This window comes from Panthera leo, chromosome A1 (genome assembly GCF_018350215.1).
Source record: "Panthera leo isolate Ple1 chromosome A1, P.leo_Ple1_pat1.1, whole genome shotgun sequence".
NCBI classification, from domain to species: domain Eukaryota; kingdom Metazoa; phylum Chordata; class Mammalia; order Carnivora; family Felidae; genus Panthera; species Panthera leo.
This window is the reverse complement of record NC_056679.1, coordinates 177,922,267-177,945,253: the sequence shown is the minus strand read 5'-3', so window position 1 is coordinate 177,945,253 and position 22,987 is coordinate 177,922,267. Positions and strand designations below refer to the sequence as shown.

The following is a 22,987-nucleotide window of genomic DNA, read 5'->3' as shown; positions in this document are numbered from 1 at the left end:
ACCAGATATTTAGTAGTACTTGTGACACTGAGTAAAATCTATGACGTTTTCTTCTTCTGTAATAGTAACTCTTTCCAAACCTTGTCTGCAAGAGAAGTCCTAAGGATAGTCTTACCTCCTTTGGATTTATAGTTTTTATTAGTAATGTTGAAGGATTTCGTATTTGAAATATTTAGAGTAAGCTTTTTATATAGAACTAAGCTTCTTATCCCCTGGGAAATTTGGCTTAACCTTCAGTACATTTATGGTTTTCTGTTCACAGTAGTTGTATAATGGGAACTTTTTGTTTGATTTTGTTAATATTACCCTTTAGTTTATTTCAGGTTTGTTTAACTTGCTTTTTAAGAAAGTGATGTAGCTTGATGCTTCCTTAGTCACATATATTGTGATATTTTCTTGCCAATTAGGATTAATTTCAGTAAAAATTTCTTAGAATCTAGCTGCTATTGAATGAGACCATTAGGGAGAAAAAGGAGTAACTAGAAATAAATGTTTTAGTTGGATAGTAAAACAAATTAGAATCAGACAAAAATTACATGGTATGAAATTTATACAGGGTGCCTCTTTTAAAATCCCAGATGTGTTACTTGAAGGTTGAGAGTATATCAAATTATGATAAATTGTCTTATTTTAAATGTACCCAGAGAGTTTGCCGTTTTGCTTTCACAAAAATGAATACAAATACTCTTCAAACATTGCTAACCCAGTATTTGTTTGGTCTGGATCTTAAATCAGAATAGTGTAATATGGAGTAGAAAAGCCTTCAAATTAATTGTGTTTAAAATACTTGGAAAGAAATATGTAAGATGAGATTAGTTGTTTAGAGCAATGGGATTTAGGAGTTTTTCCCCCCAATTTTTATTTGTTGTATTAAAATATATATGTATATTTTATATATATGTGAGAATTCTAGATATCAACAAACAGTCACAGGAAAAGACAGATATATTTATATATCCTTTAATACAAGGTAATATGAAAAAAGTGAATTATGGAAGGTCAACTTTTCTTTTTTGAAAGAGCTTACATGTTAGGAAAAAATAAACACATCATCAGACTGGTCATTGTAATTTAACATTTTTGGTGTATGCATCTTTCCTTACCAAAAAGTGTTTAGTCCGACAGCAATCTTATTTTTAAGGCATTCCTACTGCATAACCCTAAAGGGAAACCAGAGCTTTCTGCTTTCTTTTTCTCTGGCTTGTCTGCCAATCTGCCTTAATAGGAAGTTTGAGGAGGTTTTGGAGAGTCTTTAATATGTGCCCTGGCACTCTTTTTAGGATCTCTTTGCACTCCTCTAGTCCTTAACAGTAATCCTGCAGAGTTGGTATTGTTTTGTTTGTTTTTTTCAAAGTTGGTGTTATTGTTCCCATTTCACAAATGAAACAGACCACCTAACACATTTGTAAGTTCTCTACATACTAGTTTTCTGGCAACCAACCAAGGAAGACCAGATGGAAACTTTTTTTTTTTTTTTTTTTTGGTGAGTATATTGTCACATTCCAAATTGTGGCAAAAAAGGGGAAAGTGTTAAGAGTTAGATTGCACTAAAGTAGTATTTAGTGGGTACTTATTTTGTATTAGGAGCTGTCCTAGACCCTCTTAAGCATTAGCTCATTTAATTGGATCATATGGAATGTGACTTACAAAGTTCTTCCCAGTCTCTTTTCTATGTATGTCACCAGTTTCATGCCTCAGTCCTCCATACTTGTACTATATACTTTATGTGTACTAAACTTTTTTCAGCTTCGTCAACAGTCTGTGTTCTCTGTAAATTCTAGGCCTTTGGGCAAAATGTTTCCTCTGCCTAGAACACTATTTCTTTTGAATCAAACTTTCACTTTTCTGCCTTACTCTGCTGACTCCTACTTTATCTTTCACATCAGATACCCCATCCTTTAAGATGACCTTCTTAAATTCTGGGAGAATTCCTTTTATGTGTTCTATAGCAACCTGTAATTCCCCCCTTTTTTTTAGCGTTATTACACTGCGTTGTAATCATTTGTTAGCAAAACATATTTTGACTCTAATTTGGGTTAGGACTGTCTCCACCTTTTTTATTATCACTTCCAAGTGCATGGCATATTACTTATGTATTTTCTACTAGATAGTGGTTGAATGTATATATTTAGTAGAATTCCACGGGATTTGAGTCTAAATCTCCCACTTGATAAACTTTCATGTGATAAAAGGTATGTTCTTGAGTTGGAAAATGATGCTGACTTTAGTGAAATTGTTCAGCAAGTTTAAATAAGGTGTACTGTTATCTATCTTGAATTTTTTACATATGCATCAAGTAAGTGCAAAGAGTCCTAAGTGATGCACAGAATAGAAGTATGTGCTATATATGAGAAGGAAGAGCCACAAATGATAGCCGTAGGCATTTATTGAAGCAGTAGTCTGCCAAAGACTTCACATAGCATTTGACAGGCATCTAATTTCATCTCACAAAAGTTCCATGGGAATAGCTGTTTTTTATTAACACTTCCCCATCCCTTTTTACAGACTTGGAAACTGAGGTCTGGAATAGTTAATTAGTGATGTATTTAAGTGGTTGAATCTGGATTTGAACTAGGACACCTGATAACAGAGCCTATGCTGCTGATCACTTTGCTGTATTGCTTCCTGTTGGATCTTTCACTGGGATATTGAACAGGCCCTTCAATCTCAATAGGTCCTAAACAGGAACTATCTCCTGAAACCCTTTCCACCTACTTCCCTATTTTGAGGAAGAATGACTGTGAACTCAAAATGTCCCCTTTGTTCTTACTTCTTATATCTGATCTGTCACCTAATCATGTTGATTTTATTTTCTAAATATCTCTGTTTCATTCTTCTCAGTCCCCTTCATTTTTATCCTCATTGTTACTGCTTGTCATTTCTCACTGGATTTCAGATCTTATTGTCCTCTTTGTTTCCTTCTTGCATTTCCCCCACTCCAATCCATTTTCCATACTGCCACCAAAGTAATATTTTCTTCAGTAGAGAACCAGGGAAAATAATGTAATGGACACTCATACACCCATCTTTGTCAAATCTGAATACCTTGCCCTATTTGCTTCATATCTGTATATTTTTAAATTAAACATTAATGGCCTGTTGCTGCTCTGATTCTGTTCTTCTTGTGCCAAAGTAACCACTGTCCTAAATTTCATGTTATTTTCATGCATGATTGTGTTCTGGTCGCACATTTCTATGTACTTATAAACAAAACCTAGTACTGTTAACTCTATAGAAAATTAGTATGCAGGAACTTGCTGGTTTTGATCCACATTGTTTTTGAGATCTATCCATGGTGGTACGTATAGTTCTAATTTAATTACTGAATGGTATTACAGTATATTATTGTGCCATTATGTATTCATTTTTCTGTTAATATACACTAGGTTGTTTCCAATTTTATTTTATTTTTTTAATTTTTTTTTAGTCCAATTTTAAAGTTTATAAAAAATACTCCAGTAAACATTCAAATACCTATTTCCTCATGCATGTGTATGAGTATCTTGAAGGTAAATACTGGGAGTAGAATTGCTGGGCTGTAGACGGTACATCACTTCAGCTTTACAAGATATTACCAAGTTCCTCTCTTAAATGTTAGAATAGCCTGTTTTCCCTCTCCCAGCAGATTATATGTTGCTGTATGTTGTCTTAATACTTGCTTTTGTCAGACTTTAAAATTTACAGAATTTCTCTGCTTAAAATTCTTACTGGTTTCTCATTATATAAATGAGTTCCTTCTTATGGTTAGACTTTGTGTACCCTTGCAACCTTTTCTTTTGGCAGTTTTTTCTGTTCTGTGACATGCTTTGTATGTGCTACACTTTTTGTCCTGTCACCTATTCCTACTTACTGTCTGATGAATATTAATAAGTAACTACTATATACTAAGACCAGGATACAATGGCAAATAGAATGGTCTATCTGTCCTCTAAGTTGTTAATTAAAGAGGAAGATGGGCAAATAAATAAAAAATTATAAAACCTTCCTCCCCACTTAAACATTGAAATAGTACAGGAAGAGGCAGACTATTAAATAAAGGATGCTGGACATTTGGTTATATCTATTTAAAGTTTTGAATTATTACTTCACAGTATATAAAAAATCAAATCTAAGTTGGTGACTCTTAGTCTGAAAGGCAGGGGACTATGATATAAGGACAGGAAGGATTTTTTTTTTTAATGTTTATTTTTGAGAGAGAGGGCGAGCAGGACAGAGGCCGAGAGAGGGGGAGACCGAATCCCTAAACAGGCTCTCCACTAACAGCTTAATTGACTGAGCCACCCAGGCACCCGAGGAAGGATTTCTTTTTAAGGCATGAAAAGCCCAAACTATAAACCCAAAGGTTGATAAATTCTGCCCATATTAAAAATAAAAATTTCTGCAGCTCAAAGTACACAGTAAACAAAGTAAAAAGACAAGCTAGAGACAGGGTAAGACCCAATACATGTAACTTAAAGAGAATCAATATCCAGTTATATAAACAATTTCTATGAATCAATAAGAGAAGAACAACCTAGTAAAAAAAAAAGTGTGCCAAAGATATGAGTAAACAATTTATAGAAAAAGAAATCACGGTTTATAATCAACATGAAAAAATGTTCATCCTTTCATGGACTAAGGGAAATGCAAATTAAAGCTATAGTGCAATAATCATATCATACCTATTAGCTGGAGATAGTTAAAAAGTTTGATGAAAGCATGTATTTGTGATGAAGTAAAATAGCTAATACTCCTATACACTGCTAGTGGAATCCAAACCAGTAAAACATTTTTGGAAAACAGCAATATCTAACAAAGTCGAAAATGTATAAAATTCTCGGACTGGGTGAAAACTCTAAAACATCGTTGAGAGAAATTAAATGAGGCCTAAATAAATAGATATATATCATGTTTATGAATTGGAAGACTCAATATTGTTAAAATTAGTGAGGTAAGTGAAGTAAGGTATGATAACAATGTGTCATCAAATAGAGAATTTAAATAAAGAGATGGAAATTATTAAAAATGGAAACAAATAGAAATTCTGTAGTTGGAAAGTACAGTAAATGAAAATGAGATGTTGAGGCACAGGGAGAAAAAAGAATGAAGAAAAGTGAACAGAGTCTCAGAGAACTGTAGGTCACCAGTAAATACACCAAAATATCATGGAGTACCTGGTAGAAGAATACCAGAAAAGGAAGTGAGACAGGATCAGAAAAAAACACTTAAAGCAATATTGGCTTAAAACTTAACCATATTTGGTGAAAAGCATTACACATCAAAGAAGTGCAATTAAAGACCCACACTAAGAACACATCATAGTAAAAATGCTGAAAGACAAAGAGAAAAATTTTAGCAGCAAGGGAAAAACTACTCATCACAGTTACCAGATGGGAGGTGGGTGGGGGGATGAGTTAAACAGGTGATGTTGATTAGGGTACTTGTTGTGTTGAGCACCCAGTGACATATGGAAGTGTTGAATCAAAACAAAAAAGAAAAAAAGAAAAGAGAAAAACTCATTACACGTGAGGGGTACCAGTAAGATTAATAGCTGACTAGTCTTGAGAAACAGGAGAGGCCAGAAGATCCTTCAATGACATAGAGTGCTGAACTAGTAACCAAGAATTCCATATCCAGCAAAACTATCTTTAAAAATGAAAGGAGGGTCTCCTGGGTGGCTCAGTCGATTGAGCATCTGTCTTCAACTCAGGTCATGATCAGGTCTGTGGGAATTCCATATCCAGCAAAACTATCTTTAAAAATGAAAGGAGGGTCTCCTGGGTGGCTCAGTCGATTGAGCATCTGTCTTCAACTCAGGTCATGATCAGGTCTGTGGGTTTGAGCCCCGTGTCAGGCTCTGTGCTGACAGCTCAGAGCCTGGAGCCTGCTTCTGATCCTGTGTCTTCCTCTCTTTCTGCCTCTTCCCCACTCTCACTTTGTCTCACTCTGTCTCTCAAAAATAAATAAATGTGAGGACTCTAGGAAGATGGCGGCGTAGGACGATGCTGGGCTCACCGCGTCCTGCTGATCACTTAGATTCCACCCACACTTGCCTAAATAACCCAGAAAACCACCAGAAGACTAGCAGAACAGATTCTCTGGAGCCAAGCGCAAATGAGAGGCCCACGGAAGAGGGTAGGAAGGGCAGAGAGGCGGTGCGCGCTCCATGGACTGGCGGGAGGGAGCCGGGTCGGAGGGGCAGCCCGCTGGCAAAGCAGAGCCCCCGAGTCTGGCTTGCAAAAGCCGAGGGGCTGGACGGAGTGTGTTCAGACAGCAAGCGGGACTTTACATCTGGAAGGTTATAAGCTAACAGCTCTGCTCGGAGAGCAGGAGGGCTGGAGGACAACGGGAAGGAGAGTCATTGAGCCCCGGACGCAGAGCTCAGCTTGGCGGGGAACAAAGGCGCTTGCCAGCACCATCTCCCTCGCCCATCCCCCAGCCAAAATCCCAAAGGGAACCAGTTCCTGCCAGGGAACTTGCTTGCACCACGCAAACACCCAACGCTGTGCTTCTGCGGATCCATCCCTCCGGCGGTGGGTCTGACTCCCTCCCGGTGCCACAGGGCCCCTCCCGAAGCAGATCACCAAAGGATAAGTGAGCTGAGCCTGCCCCTCCCGCCCCTGTGCACCTTGCCGATCCACCCCAGCTAATACGCCAGATCCCCAGCACCACAAGCCTGGCAGTGTGCAAGTAGCCCAGGTGGGCCACGCCACCCCACAGTGAATCCTGCCCCTAGGAGAGGGGAAGAGAAGGTACACACCAGTCTGACTGTGGCCTCAGCGGTGGGCTGAGGGCAGACATCAGGTCTTCGGCCCCGCCCACCAACGCAAGTTATTCAAGACAACACAGGGGAAGTGCCCTGCAATTCCGCACCATTCCAGGGACTATCCAAAATGACGAAACGGAAGAATTCCCCTCAAAAGAATCTCCAGGAAATAACGACAGCTAACGAACTGATCAAAAAGGATTTAAACAATATAACAGAAAGTGAATTTAGATTAATAGTCATAAAATTAATCGCTGGGCTTGAAAACAGTATAGAGGACAGCAGAGAATCTATTGCTACAGAGATCAAGGGACTAAGGAACAGCCAGGAGGAGCTAAAAAATGCTATAAATGAGCTGTAAAATAAAATGGAGACAGCCACAGCTCGGATTGAAGAGGCAAAGGAGAGAATAGGTGAACTAGAAGATAAAATTATGGAAAAAGAGGAAGCTGAGAAAAAGAGAGATAAAAAAATCCAGGAGTCTGAGGGGAAAATTAGAGAACTAAGTGATGCACTAAAGAGAAATAATCTACCCATAATTGGTGTTCCAGAGGAGGAAGAGAGAGGGAAAGGTGCTGAAGGTGTACTTGAAGAAATAATAGCTGAGTACTTCCCTGGTCTGGGGAAGGAAAAAGGCATTGAAATCCAAGAGGCACAGAGAACTCCCTTCAGACGTAACTTGAATCGATCTTCTGCACAACATATCATAGTGAAACTGGCAAAATACAAGGATAAAGATAAAATTCTGAAAGAAGCTAGGGATAAACGTGCTCTAACATATAAAGGGAGACCGATAAGACTCGTGACAGATCTCTCTACTGAAACTTGGCAGGCCAGAAAGGAATGGCAGGAAATCTTCAACGTGATGAACAGAAAAAATATGCAGCCGAGAATCCTTTATCCAGCAAATCTGTCATTTAGAATAGAAGGAGAGATAAAGGTCTTCCCAAACAAACAAAAACTGAAGGAATTCATCACCACTAAACCAGCCCTACAAGAGATCCTAAGGGGGATCCTGTGAGACAAAGTACCAGAGACATCGCTACAAGCATGAAACCTACAGACATCACAATGACTCTAAACTCATATCTTTCTATAATAACACTGAATGTAAATGGACTAAATGTGCCAGCCAAAAGACATAGGGTATCAGAATGGATAAAAAAAACAAGACCCATCTATTTGCTGTCTACCAGAGACTCATTTTAGACCTGAGGACACCTTCAGATTGAAAGTGAGGGGATGGAGAACTATTTATCATGCTACTGGAAGTCAAAAGAGAGCTGGAGTAGCTATACTTATATCAGACAAACTAGACTTTAAATTAAAGGCTGTAACAAGAGATGAAGAAGGGCATTATATAATAATTACAAGGTGTATCCATCAGGAAGAGCTAAAATTACAAACGTCTATGCGCCGAATACGGGAGCCCCCAAATACATAAAACAATTACAAATATAAGCAACCTTATTGATAAGAGTGTGGTAATTGCAGGGGACTTTAACACCCCACTTACAACAATGGATAGATCATCTAGACACACGGTCGATAAAGAAACAGGGGTCCTGAATGATACATTGGATCAGATGGACTTGACAGATATATTTAGAACTCTGCATCCCAAAGCAATAGAATATACTTTCTTCTCAAGTGCACATGGAACATTCTCCAAGGTAGATTACATACTGGGTCACAAAACAGCCCTTCATAAGTATACAAGAATTGAGATCATACCATGCATACTTTCAGACCACAATGCTATGAAGCTTGAAATCAACCACAGGAAAAAGTCTGGAAAACCTTCAAAAGCATGGAGGTTAAAGAACACCCTACTAAAGAATGAATGGGTCAACCAGGCAATTAGAGAAGAAATTAAAAAATATATGGAAACAAACGAAAATGAAAATACAACAATCCAAGTGCTTTGGGATGCAGCGAAGGCAGTCCTGAGAGGAAAATACATTGCAATCCAGGCCTATCTCAAGAAACAAGAAAAATCCCAAATACAAAATCTAACAGCACACCTAAAGGAAATCGAAGCAGAACAGCAAAGACACCCTAAACCCAGCAGAAGAAGAGAAATAATAAAGATTAGAGCAGAAATAAACAATATAGAATCTAAAAAAACTGTAGAGCAGATCAATGAAACCAAGAGTTGGTTTTTTGAAAAAATAAACAAAATTGATAAACCTCTAGCCAGGCTTCTCAAAAGAAAAGGGAGATGCCCCAAATAGATAAAATCATGAATGAAAATTGAATTATTACAACCAATCCCTCAGAAACACAAGCAATTATAAGGGAATACTATGAAAAACTATATGCCAACAAACTGGACAACCTGGAAGAAATGGACAAATTCCTAAGCACCCACACACTTCCAAAACTCAATCAGGAGGAAATAGAAAGCTTGAACAGACCCATAACCAGCGAAGAAATTGAATCAGTTATCAAAAATCTCCCAACAAATAAGAGTCCAGGACCAGATGGCTTCCCAGGGGAGTTCTACCAGACGTTGAAAGCAGAGATAATACCTATCCTTCTCAAGCTATTCCAAAAAATAGAAAGGGAAGGAAAACTTCCAGACTCATTCTATGAAGCCAGTATTACTTTGATTCCTAAACCAGACAGAGGCCCAGTAAAAAAAGAGAACTACAGGCCAATATCCCTGATGAATATGGATGCAAAAATTCTCAAGATACTAGCAAATCGAATTCAACAGCATATAAAAAGAATTATTCACCATGATCAAGTGGGATTCATTCCTGGGATGCAGGTCTGGTTCAACATTTGCAAATCAATCAATGTGATACATCACATTAATAAAAGAAAAGATAAGAACCATATCCTGTCAATTGATGAAGAAAAAACATTTGACAAAATTCAGCATCCTTGCTTAATAAAAACCCTCGAGAAAGTCGGGATAGAAGGAGCATACTTAAACATCATAAAAGCCATTTATGAAAAGCTCACAGCTAACATCATCCTCAATGGGGAAGAACTGAGAGCTTTTTCCCTGAGATCAGGAACACAACAGGGATGCCCACTCTCACCGCTGTTGTTTAACATAGTGTTGGAAGTTCTAGCATCAGCAATCAGACAACAAAAGGAAATCAAAGGCATCAAAATTAGCAAAGATGAAGTTAAGCTTTCACTTTTTGCAGATGACATGATATTATACACGGAAAATCCGATAGACTCCACCCAAAGTCTGGGTGAATTCACACATGAATTCAGCAAAGTTGCAGGATACAAAATCAATGTACAGAAATCAGTTGCATTCTTATACACTAATAATGAAGCAACAGAAAGACAAAGAAACTGATCCCATTCACAAGTGCACCAAGAAGCATAAAATACTGAGGAATAAATCTAACCAAAGATGTAAAAGATCTGTATGCTGAAAACTACAGAAAGCTTATGAAGGAAATTGAAGAAGATATAAAGAAATGGAAAAACATTCCATGCTCATGCGTTGGAAGAATAAATATTGTAAAAATGTCAATACTACCCAAAGCTATCTACGCATTCAATGCAATCCCAATCAAAATTGCACCAGCATTCTTCTCGAAGCTAGAACAAGCAATCCTAAAATTCATATGGAACCACAAAAGGCCCCGAATAGCCAAAGTGATTTTGAAGAAGAAGACCAAAGCAGGAGGCATCACAATCCCAGACTTTAGCCTCTACTACAAAGCTGTAATCATCAAGACAGCATGGTATTGGCACAAAAACAGACACATAGACCAATGGAATAGAACAGAAACCCCAGAACTAGACCCACAAACGTATGGCCAACTAATCTTTGACAAAGCAGGAAAGAATATCCAATGGAAAAAAGACAGTCTCTTTAACAAATGGTGCTGGGAGAACTGGACAGCAACATGCAGAAAGTTGAAACTAGACCACTTCCTAACACCATTCACAAAAATAAACTCAAAATAGATAAAGGACCTGAATGTGAGACAGGAAACCATCAAAGACCTAGAGGAGAAAACAGGAAAAGACCTCTCTGACCTCAGCCATAGCAATTTCTTACTTGACACATCCCCAAAGGCAAGGGAATTAAAAGCAAAAATGAACTATTGGGACCTCATGAAGATAAAAAGCTTCTGCACAGCAAAGGAAACAATCAGCAAAACTAAAAGGCAACCAACGGAATGGGAAAAGATATTTGCAAATGACATATCAGACAAAGGGCTAGTATCCAAAATAATAAAGAGCTCACCAAACTCCACACCCGAAAAACAAATAATCCAGTGAAGAAATGGGCAGAAAACATGAATAGACACTCTTCTAAAGAAGACATCCGGATGGCCAACAGGCACATGAAAAGATGCTCAACATCGCTCCTCATCAGGGAAATACAAATCAAAACCACACTCAGATATCACCTCGCACGAGAGTGGCCAAAATGAACAAATCAGGAGACTATAGATACTGGAGAGGATGTGGAGAAACAGGAACCCTCTTGCACTGTTGGTGGGAATGCAAACTGGTGTGGCCACTCTGGAAAACAGTGTGGAGGTTCCTCAAAAAATTAAAGATAGACCTGCCCTATGACCCAGCAGTAGCACTGCTAGGAATTTACCCAAGGGATACAGGAGTACTGATACATAGGGGCACTTGGACCCCAATGTTTATAGCAGCACTCTCAACAATAGCCAAGTTATGGAAAGAGCCTAAATGTCCATCAACTGATAAATGGATAAAGAAATTGTGGTTTATATACACAATGGAGTACTACGTGGCAATGAGAAAGAATGAAATATGGCCCTTTGTAGCAACGTGCATGGAACTGGAGAGTGTTATGCTAAGTGAAATAAGCCATACAGAGAAAGACAGATACCATATGTTTTCACTCTTATGTGAATCCTGAGAAACTTAACCGGAACCCATGGGGGAGGTGAAGGAAAAAAAAAAAAAGAGGTTAGAGTGGGAGAGAGCCAAAGCATAAGAGACTCTTAAAAACTGAGAACAAACTGTGGGCTGATGGCGGGGGGGGGGGTTGGTTGGGTGATGAATATTGAGGAGGGCATCTTTTGGGATGAGCACTGGGTGTTGTATAGAAACCAATTTGACAATAAATTTCATATATTTAAAAAATGTAAAAAAATTTTATAAAAAACAATAATAATAAAAATGAAAGGAAAAGTAAAGATATTACCAGGGAAACAAAAACAGAGAATTGATTGCTTTCAGAGTTGCCTTATAAGAAATACTAAAGGGGGAACCTGGGTGGCTCAGTCGGCTGAGCGTCAGACTTCAGCTAAGGTCATGACCTCACCGCTCGTGAGTTCAAGCTCCGTGTCGGGCTCTGTGCTGACAGCTCGGAGCCTGGAGCCTGCTTCAGATTCTGTGTCTCCCTCTCTCTGCCCCTCCCCCACTCGTGCCATGTCTCTGTCTCTCAAATGTAAATAATCATTAAAAAAAATTTTTTTAAAAAAAAAGAAAAAAATACTAAAGGAAGTACTTCAGGCCGAAAGCAAGTGACCTCAGATAAATCCACTCAATAAAACAAAGAACACTAGTGAAGGTAATTAAGCAATTATAAAATATAGTACATTTTTCTCTTAACTGATTTAAAAAAGCAATTATATAAAACAGTTATGTATTTTATATACATACACACTGAAATGATGACATACATATAATATGTAATATATTTGCCAATAACAGCACAAGGAAGATAGGTAGGAGCAACGTTTGGGGCTAAGGAAATGACACAAGATGCAACTCAAATCTACAGGAACCAATAAAAAACCAAAAATGGTAAATAAGAATGTTAATATAACAAACACTTCAAACATACATTTTTGCTCTCTTTCTCTCAACTTCATTAAAAGATATAAAGTTAAATGAAGAAATAATTATCATGATTTATTGCTGGGTGTATAATATATAAAGGTGTAATAGTTTTATCATGTAGTAATAATATGACAAAAAGGGAAAAAAAGAATAGAACCATATAGGAATAACATTTCTTTATCTCATTGGAACTAAGTATCAATCTGAGGTAGATTCTGGTAAAATGTATATGGTGAGCCCCTAGGGAAACTCTACAGAAAATTACTAAAAAATGTATAGTAAAAAATTATTGAAAGTAAAGTTATTAAAATGTTACACTAGAAAATATTTAATGTAAAAGAAAGCAGTACAGGAAGGCTAGAGGAAAAGAAACATGACAAAAATGTCAGATATAGATCTTACAGTATGAATAATAACATTAAATTTAGAATGGGTTATGCAAGCCAACGAGTAGCAGAGATTATTAGACTGGAGTTTTAAAAAAATAATGTTGCACATGCTATCTGTAGAACACACATTTTAAAGTCAAGGATACAGATAGGTCAAAAGTACAAGGATGGCAAAGCATATATCATATAGACAGCAACCATATAAAAAAGATGGAGTGGCTATACCAATACCAGATAAAATAGACTTTAAAACAAAAAAATGTCACTAGGAATAAAGAGGAATATTTTGTAATGATAGAAGGATCAACTCATGAGAAAGATGTAGCAATTATAAACATATATGTACATAACAACAGAAGCCCAAAACACATGAAACAAAAGCTGACAGAAATAATAATAATAGTTGAAGACTTTAATGACCTGGTTTTAATAATGGATAGAACAACTATATAGAAGGTCTGTAACAATGCTATAAACCAACTAGACTTGAACAATGCTATAGACTTGAACAATGCTATAAACCAACTAGACCACAGACAGCTATAGAACACTACACCCAGCAACAGCAGAATATACATTCTTATCAAGTATGTACAGAATATTGCCCAAGACAGACCATATGCTCAATCAAAAAACAAGACTCAATAAATTTTAAAGAATTGAAATAGTACAAAGTATGTTCTCTAATCAAAATGGAGTACATAGAAATCAATAACAGAAAGAAATGGATAACTCAGAGTATGTGGAAATTGAACCATTGTATTGTATTGTATTGTATTGTATTGTATTGTATTGTATTCTATTCTATTCTATTCTATTCTATTCTATTCTATTCTATTCTTTAAATCCAAGTTAGTTAACATATAGTATAATAATAATTTCGGGAATAGAATTTAGTGATTCATCACTTACATATAGCACCCAGTGCTCATTCCAACAAGTGCCCTCCTTAATGCCCATCGCCCATTTAGCCCATCCCCCCACCCAGCACCCCACCAACAACCCTCAGTTTGTTCTCTGTATTTAAGAGTCTCTTATGTTTTGTCTCCCTCTCTGTTTTTATATTATTTTTGCTTCCCTTTTCCTCTGTTAATCTGTTTTATTTCTTAAATTCCATATATGAGTGAAATCATAGGATATTTGTCTTTCTCTGACTTACTTCACTGAACATAATACAGTCTAGTTCCATCCATGTGTTGCTAATGGCAAGATTTCATCCTTTTTTGCTCACCAATTCTATCGTATATATATACCACATCTTCTTTATCCATTCATCAGTCAATGGACATTTGAGCCCTTTCTATACTTTGGCTATTGACGATAGACTGGCTATAAACATTGGGATGCATGTGCCTCTTCGAATCAGCATTTTAATATCCTTTGGGTCATACCTAGTAGCACAATTTCTGGGTCGTAGGGTAGTTCTATTTTTAATTTTAATTATAAAATTAAATTATATATATATGAGGAGCCTCCATACTCTTTTCCAGAGTGGCTGCACCAATTTGCATTCCCACCAGCAGTGCAAAAGGGGTTCCCCTTTCTTTGCATCCTTGCCAACATCTGTTGTTGACTGAGTTGTTAATTTTTGCCATTCTGACAGGTGTGAGGTGGTTTTGATTTGTATTTCTCTGATGATGAGTGGTGTTGAGCATCATTTCATGTGTCTGTTAGCCATCTGGATGTTTTCTTTGGAGAAGTGTCTATTCATGTCTTTTGTCCATTTCTTCACTGGGAAATTTGTTTTTTGGGTGATGAGTTTGATAAGTTCTTTATAGGTTTTGGATACTAACCCTTTATCTGACATGTCATTTGCAAATATCTTCTCCCATTCCATCGGTTGCCTTTTAGTTTTGCTGATTGTTTCCTTCGCTGTGCAGAAGCTTTTTATCTTGATGAGGTCCCAGTAGTTCATTCTGGCTTTTGTTTCCCTTGTCTCCAGAGACATGTCAAGTAAGAAGCTGCTGTGACTGAGGTCAAAGAGGTTGTTGCCTATTCTCTCCTCTAGGATTTTGATTGCTTTCTGTCTTACATTTAGGTGTTTCATCCATTTTTGAGTTAATTTTTGTGTATGGTGTGAAAAAATGGCCCAGGTTCATTTTTCTGCATGTTGCTGTCCAGTTTTCCCAGCACCATTTGCTGAAGAGACTGTCTTTTTTCCACTGGATGTTCTTTCCTGCTTTATCAAAGATTAGTTGGCCATCCGTTTGTGGGTCCATATCTGGGTTCTCTGTTCTGTTCCATTGGTTTGTGTGTCTGTTTTTGTGCTAGTACCATACTGTCTTGATGATTACAGCTTTGTAATACAGCTTGAAGTCTGGAATTGTGATGCCTCCAGCTTTGGTTTTCTTTTTCAACATTACTTTGGCTATTCAGGGTCTTTTCTGGTTCCATACAAATTTTAGAATTGTTCTAGCTGTGTGAAGAATGCTAGTGTTATTTTGATAGGGATTGCATTGAATATATAGATGGCTTTGGATAGTATTGACATTTTAACAATGTTTGTTCTTCCAATCCATGAGAGTGGAATGTTTTTCCATTTCTTTGTGTCTTCTTCAGTTCCTTTCATAAGCTTTCTATAGTTTTCAGTGTATAGATCTTTCACCTCTGCGGTTAGGTTTATTCCTAAGTATTTTATGCCTTTTGGTGCAATTGTAAATGGGGTTGATTCCTTGATTTCTCTATCTGCTGCTTCATTATTTGTGTATAGAAATGCAACCGATCTCTGTACATTGATATTATATCCTGTGACTTTGCTGAATTCATATATCAGTTCCAGCAGTTTTTTGGTGGAGTCTTAGGTCTTCCATATAGAGTATCATGTCATCTGCAAAGAGCGAAAGTTTGACCTCCTCCTTTCTGATTTGGATGCCTTTCGTTTCTCTTTTTGTTGTCTGATTGCTGAGACTAGGACTTCCAACACAATTCTAAATGACTAATGAGTCAAAGAAGAAAAATCACAAGGGAATTAAGAAATACTTTCAGATAAAAGAAAATGAAGACACATACCAGAACTTACAAAATTAGCTAAAGCAGTATTTAGGGGTAAATTTATAATTATAAAGACCTTAATTAAAATCGAAAAATATCTTAGATAAGTGGCCCAACCTTTCACCTTAACACACTGGAAGAATAAAAAGAAACTAAACCTAAAGCAAGCAGAAGAAAGGATATAATAAAGATTAGAGTAGAAATTAATGAAATAGAAATTTAAAACAATAGCAAAAGTCGGTGAAATCCAAACTTGGTTCTTTATAAATACTAAATTGACGTACCTTTAGCTAGATTGACAAAAAAAGAGAAAAGTCTCAAAAGTACTAAAATCAGGAATGAAACAGAAGACATTACTATTGACCTTCCAGAAATAAAAATGATTATAATGGAATATTATGAACATTTGAATGCCATTAAGTTAGATAACTTAGATGGAATGGTTACATTTCCAAAAAGACATAAACTACTTAAACTTATTCAAGAAAATACAGAAATCTGAATAAAAGTGTAACAGCTAAAGAGATTGAATTCATGAGACTGCCCACAAAGAAGAGTCCAGGCCCAGATGGACTTCCTAGTGATTTCTACCAGACATTCAAAGAATTAATACCAATTATTAATTATTTTAATTAATTATTTATTAAAATTTATTAAATTATATTATTTATTATATAATAATTATAATATATAAATTATATTATTTATTAAAATTATTTTTAATTAATTTATTTTAATTATTAATTATTCATACCAATTCTTTATAAATGCTTCCAAAAAGTAGAAGAGGAGGGGATACTTCCCAGCTCATTCAATGAGGCCATTTTACCCTGGTACCAGGACCATAGAAATAGAAAAAAAGTACTCACCAATATTTCTTACGAATATAGATGCAAAAAAAAAAAACAAAACAAAAGAAACAAATTAACTAAAGAAATACAGGCTGACTGAATCTAACAACTTATAAATACTTTCCTCTGTGATCAAGAGCAAGACAAGGATGTCTCGTTACTTACGTTAAACATTGTACTGGAGGTTCTGGTCAGGGAAAGTGGGCAATAAAATGAAATAAAGGCACCCCATTTGGAAGAGAAGAAGTAAAACTTAAAACTGTATCTCTTCACAGATGGCATGACTTGAATATAGAAAATTTTAATCAGCAGAAATACTATTAGACTAATTTTAGAAAGCAGTAAGTGTGCAGAATAGACAACACAATTGATTTTTATATACTTGCAGTAAACAACCTGTAATTAAATGAACAAAACATTTCATTCACAATAGCATGAAAAATAAGTAAATGCTTAAGAATAAGTTTAATAAAAGAAGTGCAAAACTTATCAACTAGAAACTACAAAACATTGTTGGAATAAATGAAAGAAAACCTAATAAATGAAAAGATATTCTATTCCATGGTCATGAACCAGAAGACTTACTGTTAAGATGGCAATATTCCACAGATTGATCTATAGCTTCAACACAATCTTTATCAAAATCTTAGCTATCTTAGCTTGCAGGAGTTGGCAAGCTTATCCTAAAATTCATATGGGAATTCAAAGGACCAAGAACAGCCAAAACAATCTTGAAAATAGGAACACTCCCTTCCCCATTTTACAACTTAATACCAAGTAACAACAATCAGGACAGTGTAGTACTTTCATAAGGACAGACATATAGGTCAGTGAAATAGAGTTGAGAATCTAGTTATAAACCCTCATGTTTGCAGTCAGTTATTTTTGACAAGGATGCCAAGACCATCTAGTGGTGAAAGAGTAGTCTTTTCAACAAATGGTGCTGGGACAACTGGATATCCACATGCAAAAGAATGAGGTTGGACCACTATCTCCCACCATACATAAAAATTAAGTCAAAATGGATCAGATTTAAATGTAAGAGTTAAAACTGAAACTCTTAGAAAAAAACAGAAGTAAATGTTTACGACTTTGAATTGAGTAATGTTTTCTTAGATACAACACTGAAAGCACAAGCAGCCAGACAAAAATAGATAAATTGGACTTCATCAAAATTAAAAACTGTTTTGCTCTAAATGACACCATCAAGAAAATGAAAACACAAACCACAGAATGGTAGAAAATATGTGCAAATTATCTAGCTAATAAGGGACTTATATCAACATTTATAAAGAGCTCTTACATCTCTATAATAAAAAGATATATAACCCAATTTAAAAATGGACAAAAAATTTGAATAGATGTTTCTCCAAAGAAGACACACAAATGGCCAGTGGGCACTTGAAAAGGCGTTTAACACCACTATAGTAATGAGAAATTAATTTGCTGTAATTCAGGGAAATTCATGTCATTACTACAATGAGATACCACTTTACAACCCCTAGGATGGATATAATTATGAAGACAGATAATAACAGTATTGGTGAGGATGTGGAGAAATTGGACCTTCATTCACTTTTGGTGGGAATGTAAAATGGTACAACCAGTTTGGAAAGCAGTCTGGAAGTTCTTCAAAAAGTTAAACAGAGAGTTACCATGTGATCCAATAACTCCAATCCTACGTATATACCCACAAGAAATGAAAACACACATCCACATAAAAACTTTACATAACTGTTCACAGAAACATTATTCCTAATACCAGAAAAAATCCAGATGTCCATCAACTGAAGAATAAAGAAAAAGTGGTATATCCCAAAGTGAAATATTACTCAGTAGTAAAAAGGAATGAAATATTTATACATGCTACAACGTAGGTGATTTTTTTTTTTGAGAGAGAGTGAGAGAGAGGGTGCGAGTGAGGGGCAGAGAGAGGGAGGGAGAGAGAGAGAGAGAGAGAGAGAGAGAGAAGTGGAGCTTGTGTTCACCTGAAGCAGGGCTCAAGCTCACCCGAAGTGGGGCTTGAGCTCACACGATATAGGACTACAAGTCACAAACCTTGATCATGACCTGAACTGAAGTCAGATGCTTAACAACTGAGCCACCCAGGCGCCCCAGCCTAGGTGATTCTAAAAAGCATTATGCCAGGTGAAGGAAGCCATGCACCGAAGGACAAATATTATGTGATTTCATTTATATGAAATTTCCAAAATAGGCAAATCGGTAGAAACACAAGTAGATTATTGGCTTCCTTATAAAGATTTCTTGTTGTGGTGTTGCAAATATTCTAAAATTGATTGTAATGGTGGTTGAAAATATCAGTGAATATACTAAAAACCATTGAATCACACTTTAAATGTGTGATTTTTATAGTAGGTGAGTGTCTTATCTACAAAAGACAAAGCTCATTTTTAAAATGCGGAAAAGATTTAAACACGCTCATCAAAAGATATCTAAATGGCTAATAATCACAAAAAGATGCTTAACATTGCTAATTAGCAGACAATATTAATTAAAACTCAGGTGAAATACTATTACACACCTGGCATAATGGCTAAAAGTGAAAAGAGTGATAAAACCAAGCCTTGATGATAAAGTGGAGTACATGAAACTATCATACATTGCTTGTGGGAGTGTACATAACCATGTTGGAAAACTCTTTGGTGATATTTGCTAAAGCTGAACATAACCTACCCCACAATCATCAGTTTTACACTTAGGTAAAGAAATGAGTTTATATATTACAGGAATGTCACAACAGCTTCATTTATAACATCTAAGAACTGGAAACTCATGTTCACCCACAGTTGAATGGATAAATTAGTGTATAGTGTAATAAATATCATACTACACGGAAATGCTCTGCTTCCCAATGAACATGCATTCTCTACTCAACTTAAAGTCTTCTACTAACTCAAGAGCCCAAGGAATGCCAACTACTCCACAGAAATCTTATTACCAGACTGGTAGCATTTTCTAACCAAAAGACTTGGGGGTAAGGAGACAGGGAGGGAAAAGGAAGCCATGCATACTGAGCTACCGGTTTTTCAGTTATGGTGATGAAAGTCAGAATGGTGGTTCCCTTTGGGGAGAGAAAGTATATTCCCTGGAAAGGTGAGGAGAGCCTTTAGGGGGGCTGGAGATATTTTTATCTTTTGGGGAGTTCTGTGAGAGTATACACATGTAAAAATTCACCGAGCTCATAATTAGGATTTATGCACCTTATGTATATTATTCTTTAATACGATTTTCTTTACAAAAGATTATTCATAGAAGCCTGGTGTGTAATTATGAAAATAAAGAGGAAACTTGCCCATCAGCAGGAGAATGGCTAAATAAATTTTTGTGTAGTCTTTCAATGGGATTCTGTACAGCAATCAAAATGAATAAACTGCATTCATTTTTGGCTAAATCCAACAAAGCCGTCATATTTTTGTATGAAAAAAGTTGTTGAAGGGAATATATAATATGACATTCCTTCTATCAAATATGTTAAGAATAACAAATGTTCATGAATTTGTTTTTTTAATGTTTACTTTTGCGAGAGAGAGTACAAGTGGGAGAGGGGCAGAGAGAGGGAGACAGAGGATCCAAATGTTAAGAATAATAAATGTTCATGAATTCTTTTTTTTTAACGTTTATTTGTTTTTGAGAGAGAGAGAGCACAAGTGGGAGAGGGGCAGACAGAGGGAGACAGAGGATCCAAAGCAGGCTCTGTGCTGATAGCAGCAAGCCTGATGCAGGGCTCGAACTCATAAGCCAAACTCACGAACTGAACTCATGAACTGTGAGATCATGACCTGAACCAAAGTCAGATGCTTAACCAACTGAGCCATCCAGGCACCCCTATGAATTCTTTTATATAGTAAAAATCTAAAGGTGTACATGGGATTGGTTAAAAAGTGAATTCAGGATAATGGTTATCTCTGGTTGAGCAGAAGCATGGAAATAGAGAAGATACAAAGACTTCACTTATATCTGTACTGTTTTATTTGTTAGTATGCATGGTGGGTTTCATGGATGTTTATTATCATTATATTTTATTCCTTTTACTATATTTGGAATTTTTAATCTATAAAACAAATAATTATAGGCACTCTACTTAAACATAGCAAATTGAATATTCACACTTATCTTCCTCCATGCCTTGAAAGCTTACTATAATGACAATAAAGAAATTAAAAAAAACAAAAACAAACCAGTATACTTACAAGGAAAAAAAAATGGGAGAGATGCTAGACCATGAAATACTTGAAGTTAGCAACCAGATATATAGGTTGTATTTGGCTTAATATAATTGAGAGAACTGAACCTTAAATGCTTGCAGTGGAGGGAGCCAATAATTAGGCAGATAATTTGCATGAAGAGCCCTGAAAAGGCTCAGAAGGAGATGCTAGATACTTTGAAGACTAGGGTTCAAGGTGTGACTGAAAATAGGAGAACTGATTTGAAATATGTATTTGGATTAGGTGGATTCTGATGGCTCTTACCTACTCCAGCACGACTAGAGACTCCTCTCCAGTTCTTACAGGACAAAGGACTTTTTCCTTTCATGCAAGTTTGGATAGCTGGTGATGCAAATGAGATGCTGGCCTGAAAATACACCCAGACATTTCCCAGCTGTTGCTATCATAACACTGTTAGCTGGGCTTGAAACTCCAAAGTAGGAGATCGGTGAAATGCTTTTAGGAGTAAGAAATATATTTAAGAGTGAGTCCTATAAATACAGGTATGTGAGGTCCCCAGTTTAAAGATCAACCTACTTCATGAACCTACAGTGATAAGCCCTTTTGTGAACACAGTCTTGAGTCACTCACTCTAAGAAGTGAACAGACAGTTGACAACTGCCAGCCTTTTGAAGACCTCTTATATGAAAATCAGAGAGAAAAATAAACAGAAAATAAGAACTTGGAACAAAGCCAAATAATACTGCAACCATGAAATAAGAACAGGATTCTATAAAGAGGATAATTCAGAGAGGTAAGAACTCTTTGAAATTTAAGATACGAGAGCGTAAAATCTTGGTAGATGATTTAGAAGATAAAGTAGCAAATATCGCACAAAAAGTAAAAATGGGCAATAGAAGACAGAAAGAAGAAAATTGGACAATCAGTCCAACAGTGGATTAATAAGAGTTCTAATAAGAGGATATGAATGAGTACTAGAAAACTTTTTGTAATAGAAGAGGTTCCATATTGGAATGAGAGATATGATATTGTATATTAAAAAAGGACTGTGCAGGGGTCCAACAAAGGGAGTGAATGAAGATCTATATTCAGGCACATCATTGTAAACTCACACCGTCAAGGAGGATAAAAGAGAAGAAAGCTTTCAGAGAGATGAAACAGGTCACATTCAGTGGATTAAGAATGGAAATTATATTGTCTTTCCCATTTGCAATGCTAGAAATGGAAGAGGAACAACATTCTCATTTTTGGGGGGGAAAAATGAATTCCAACTTGAAGTTTTATATTCAGAGTTAAACAGGTGTGAAGTTAGAATAAAGACATCTTCAGACAGACAAAGCCTCAAACTTTACTTCTCTTACATGCTTTACCAGGAAGCTGCTGGAGGCTGTGTTCCATCAAATTAAGAGAGTAAATCCAGAAAGAGGAAGGAAAGCATGGGACCTGAGAATCAGGAATTCAACACAGGAAAGAGGCAGGGAAGGAAGCTCTAGGATAGCATCTATTGCCTCCAGCACAGATAGTTCAGACTGGTGCTGGTGGGAGGTCATTGGGGTTTTTTTCCTTTTTTTTTTTTAAAGTAACTGACAGATTGATTGCCTAATTGACGTGTTGGATCACATTGAGAGGAGTAGAGGAGTTTTACAGATTTGGATTCATGGTACATAGAAACATAGAAAACTTAAGCAAATAAAAAGTGAGTCAGACTAAATGTTTGTACAGGAAAGGAAATCCAATCGTAGTACAATGTAGCCTTTTTGTGAATAATGGGTCCACGGTCATAAATATGTTAGGGAGTCAAAGGATAATATTTGAAGTTCAAAAATAGCTGTTCAAGAAATAGCTGTATTGTCATGCTATTTATAAGAATGCATGAAAATAGTAAAAGAAATAGCTAAAAATGTTGAAAGTGGGTTTTACCATGTATTGGAATCAGGAGTGGAGAGGAGTTATGTCAGAGGATGGCAGCTTTTCATTATTACTATTTGATTTTTTTAATGATGTGTATGTATAATTTTA

At 36.3% G+C, this 22,987-nt stretch overlaps 1 protein-coding gene across 2 annotated transcripts in view; it reads left to right on the top strand.

Moving 5' to 3' along the window:
- The window catches only part of RANBP17 (RAN binding protein 17), a 333,558-nt gene that overhangs the window by 74,973 nt on the left and 235,598 nt on the right, over window positions 1–22,987 (top strand). The gene's annotated exons all lie outside the window — the stretch shown is intronic.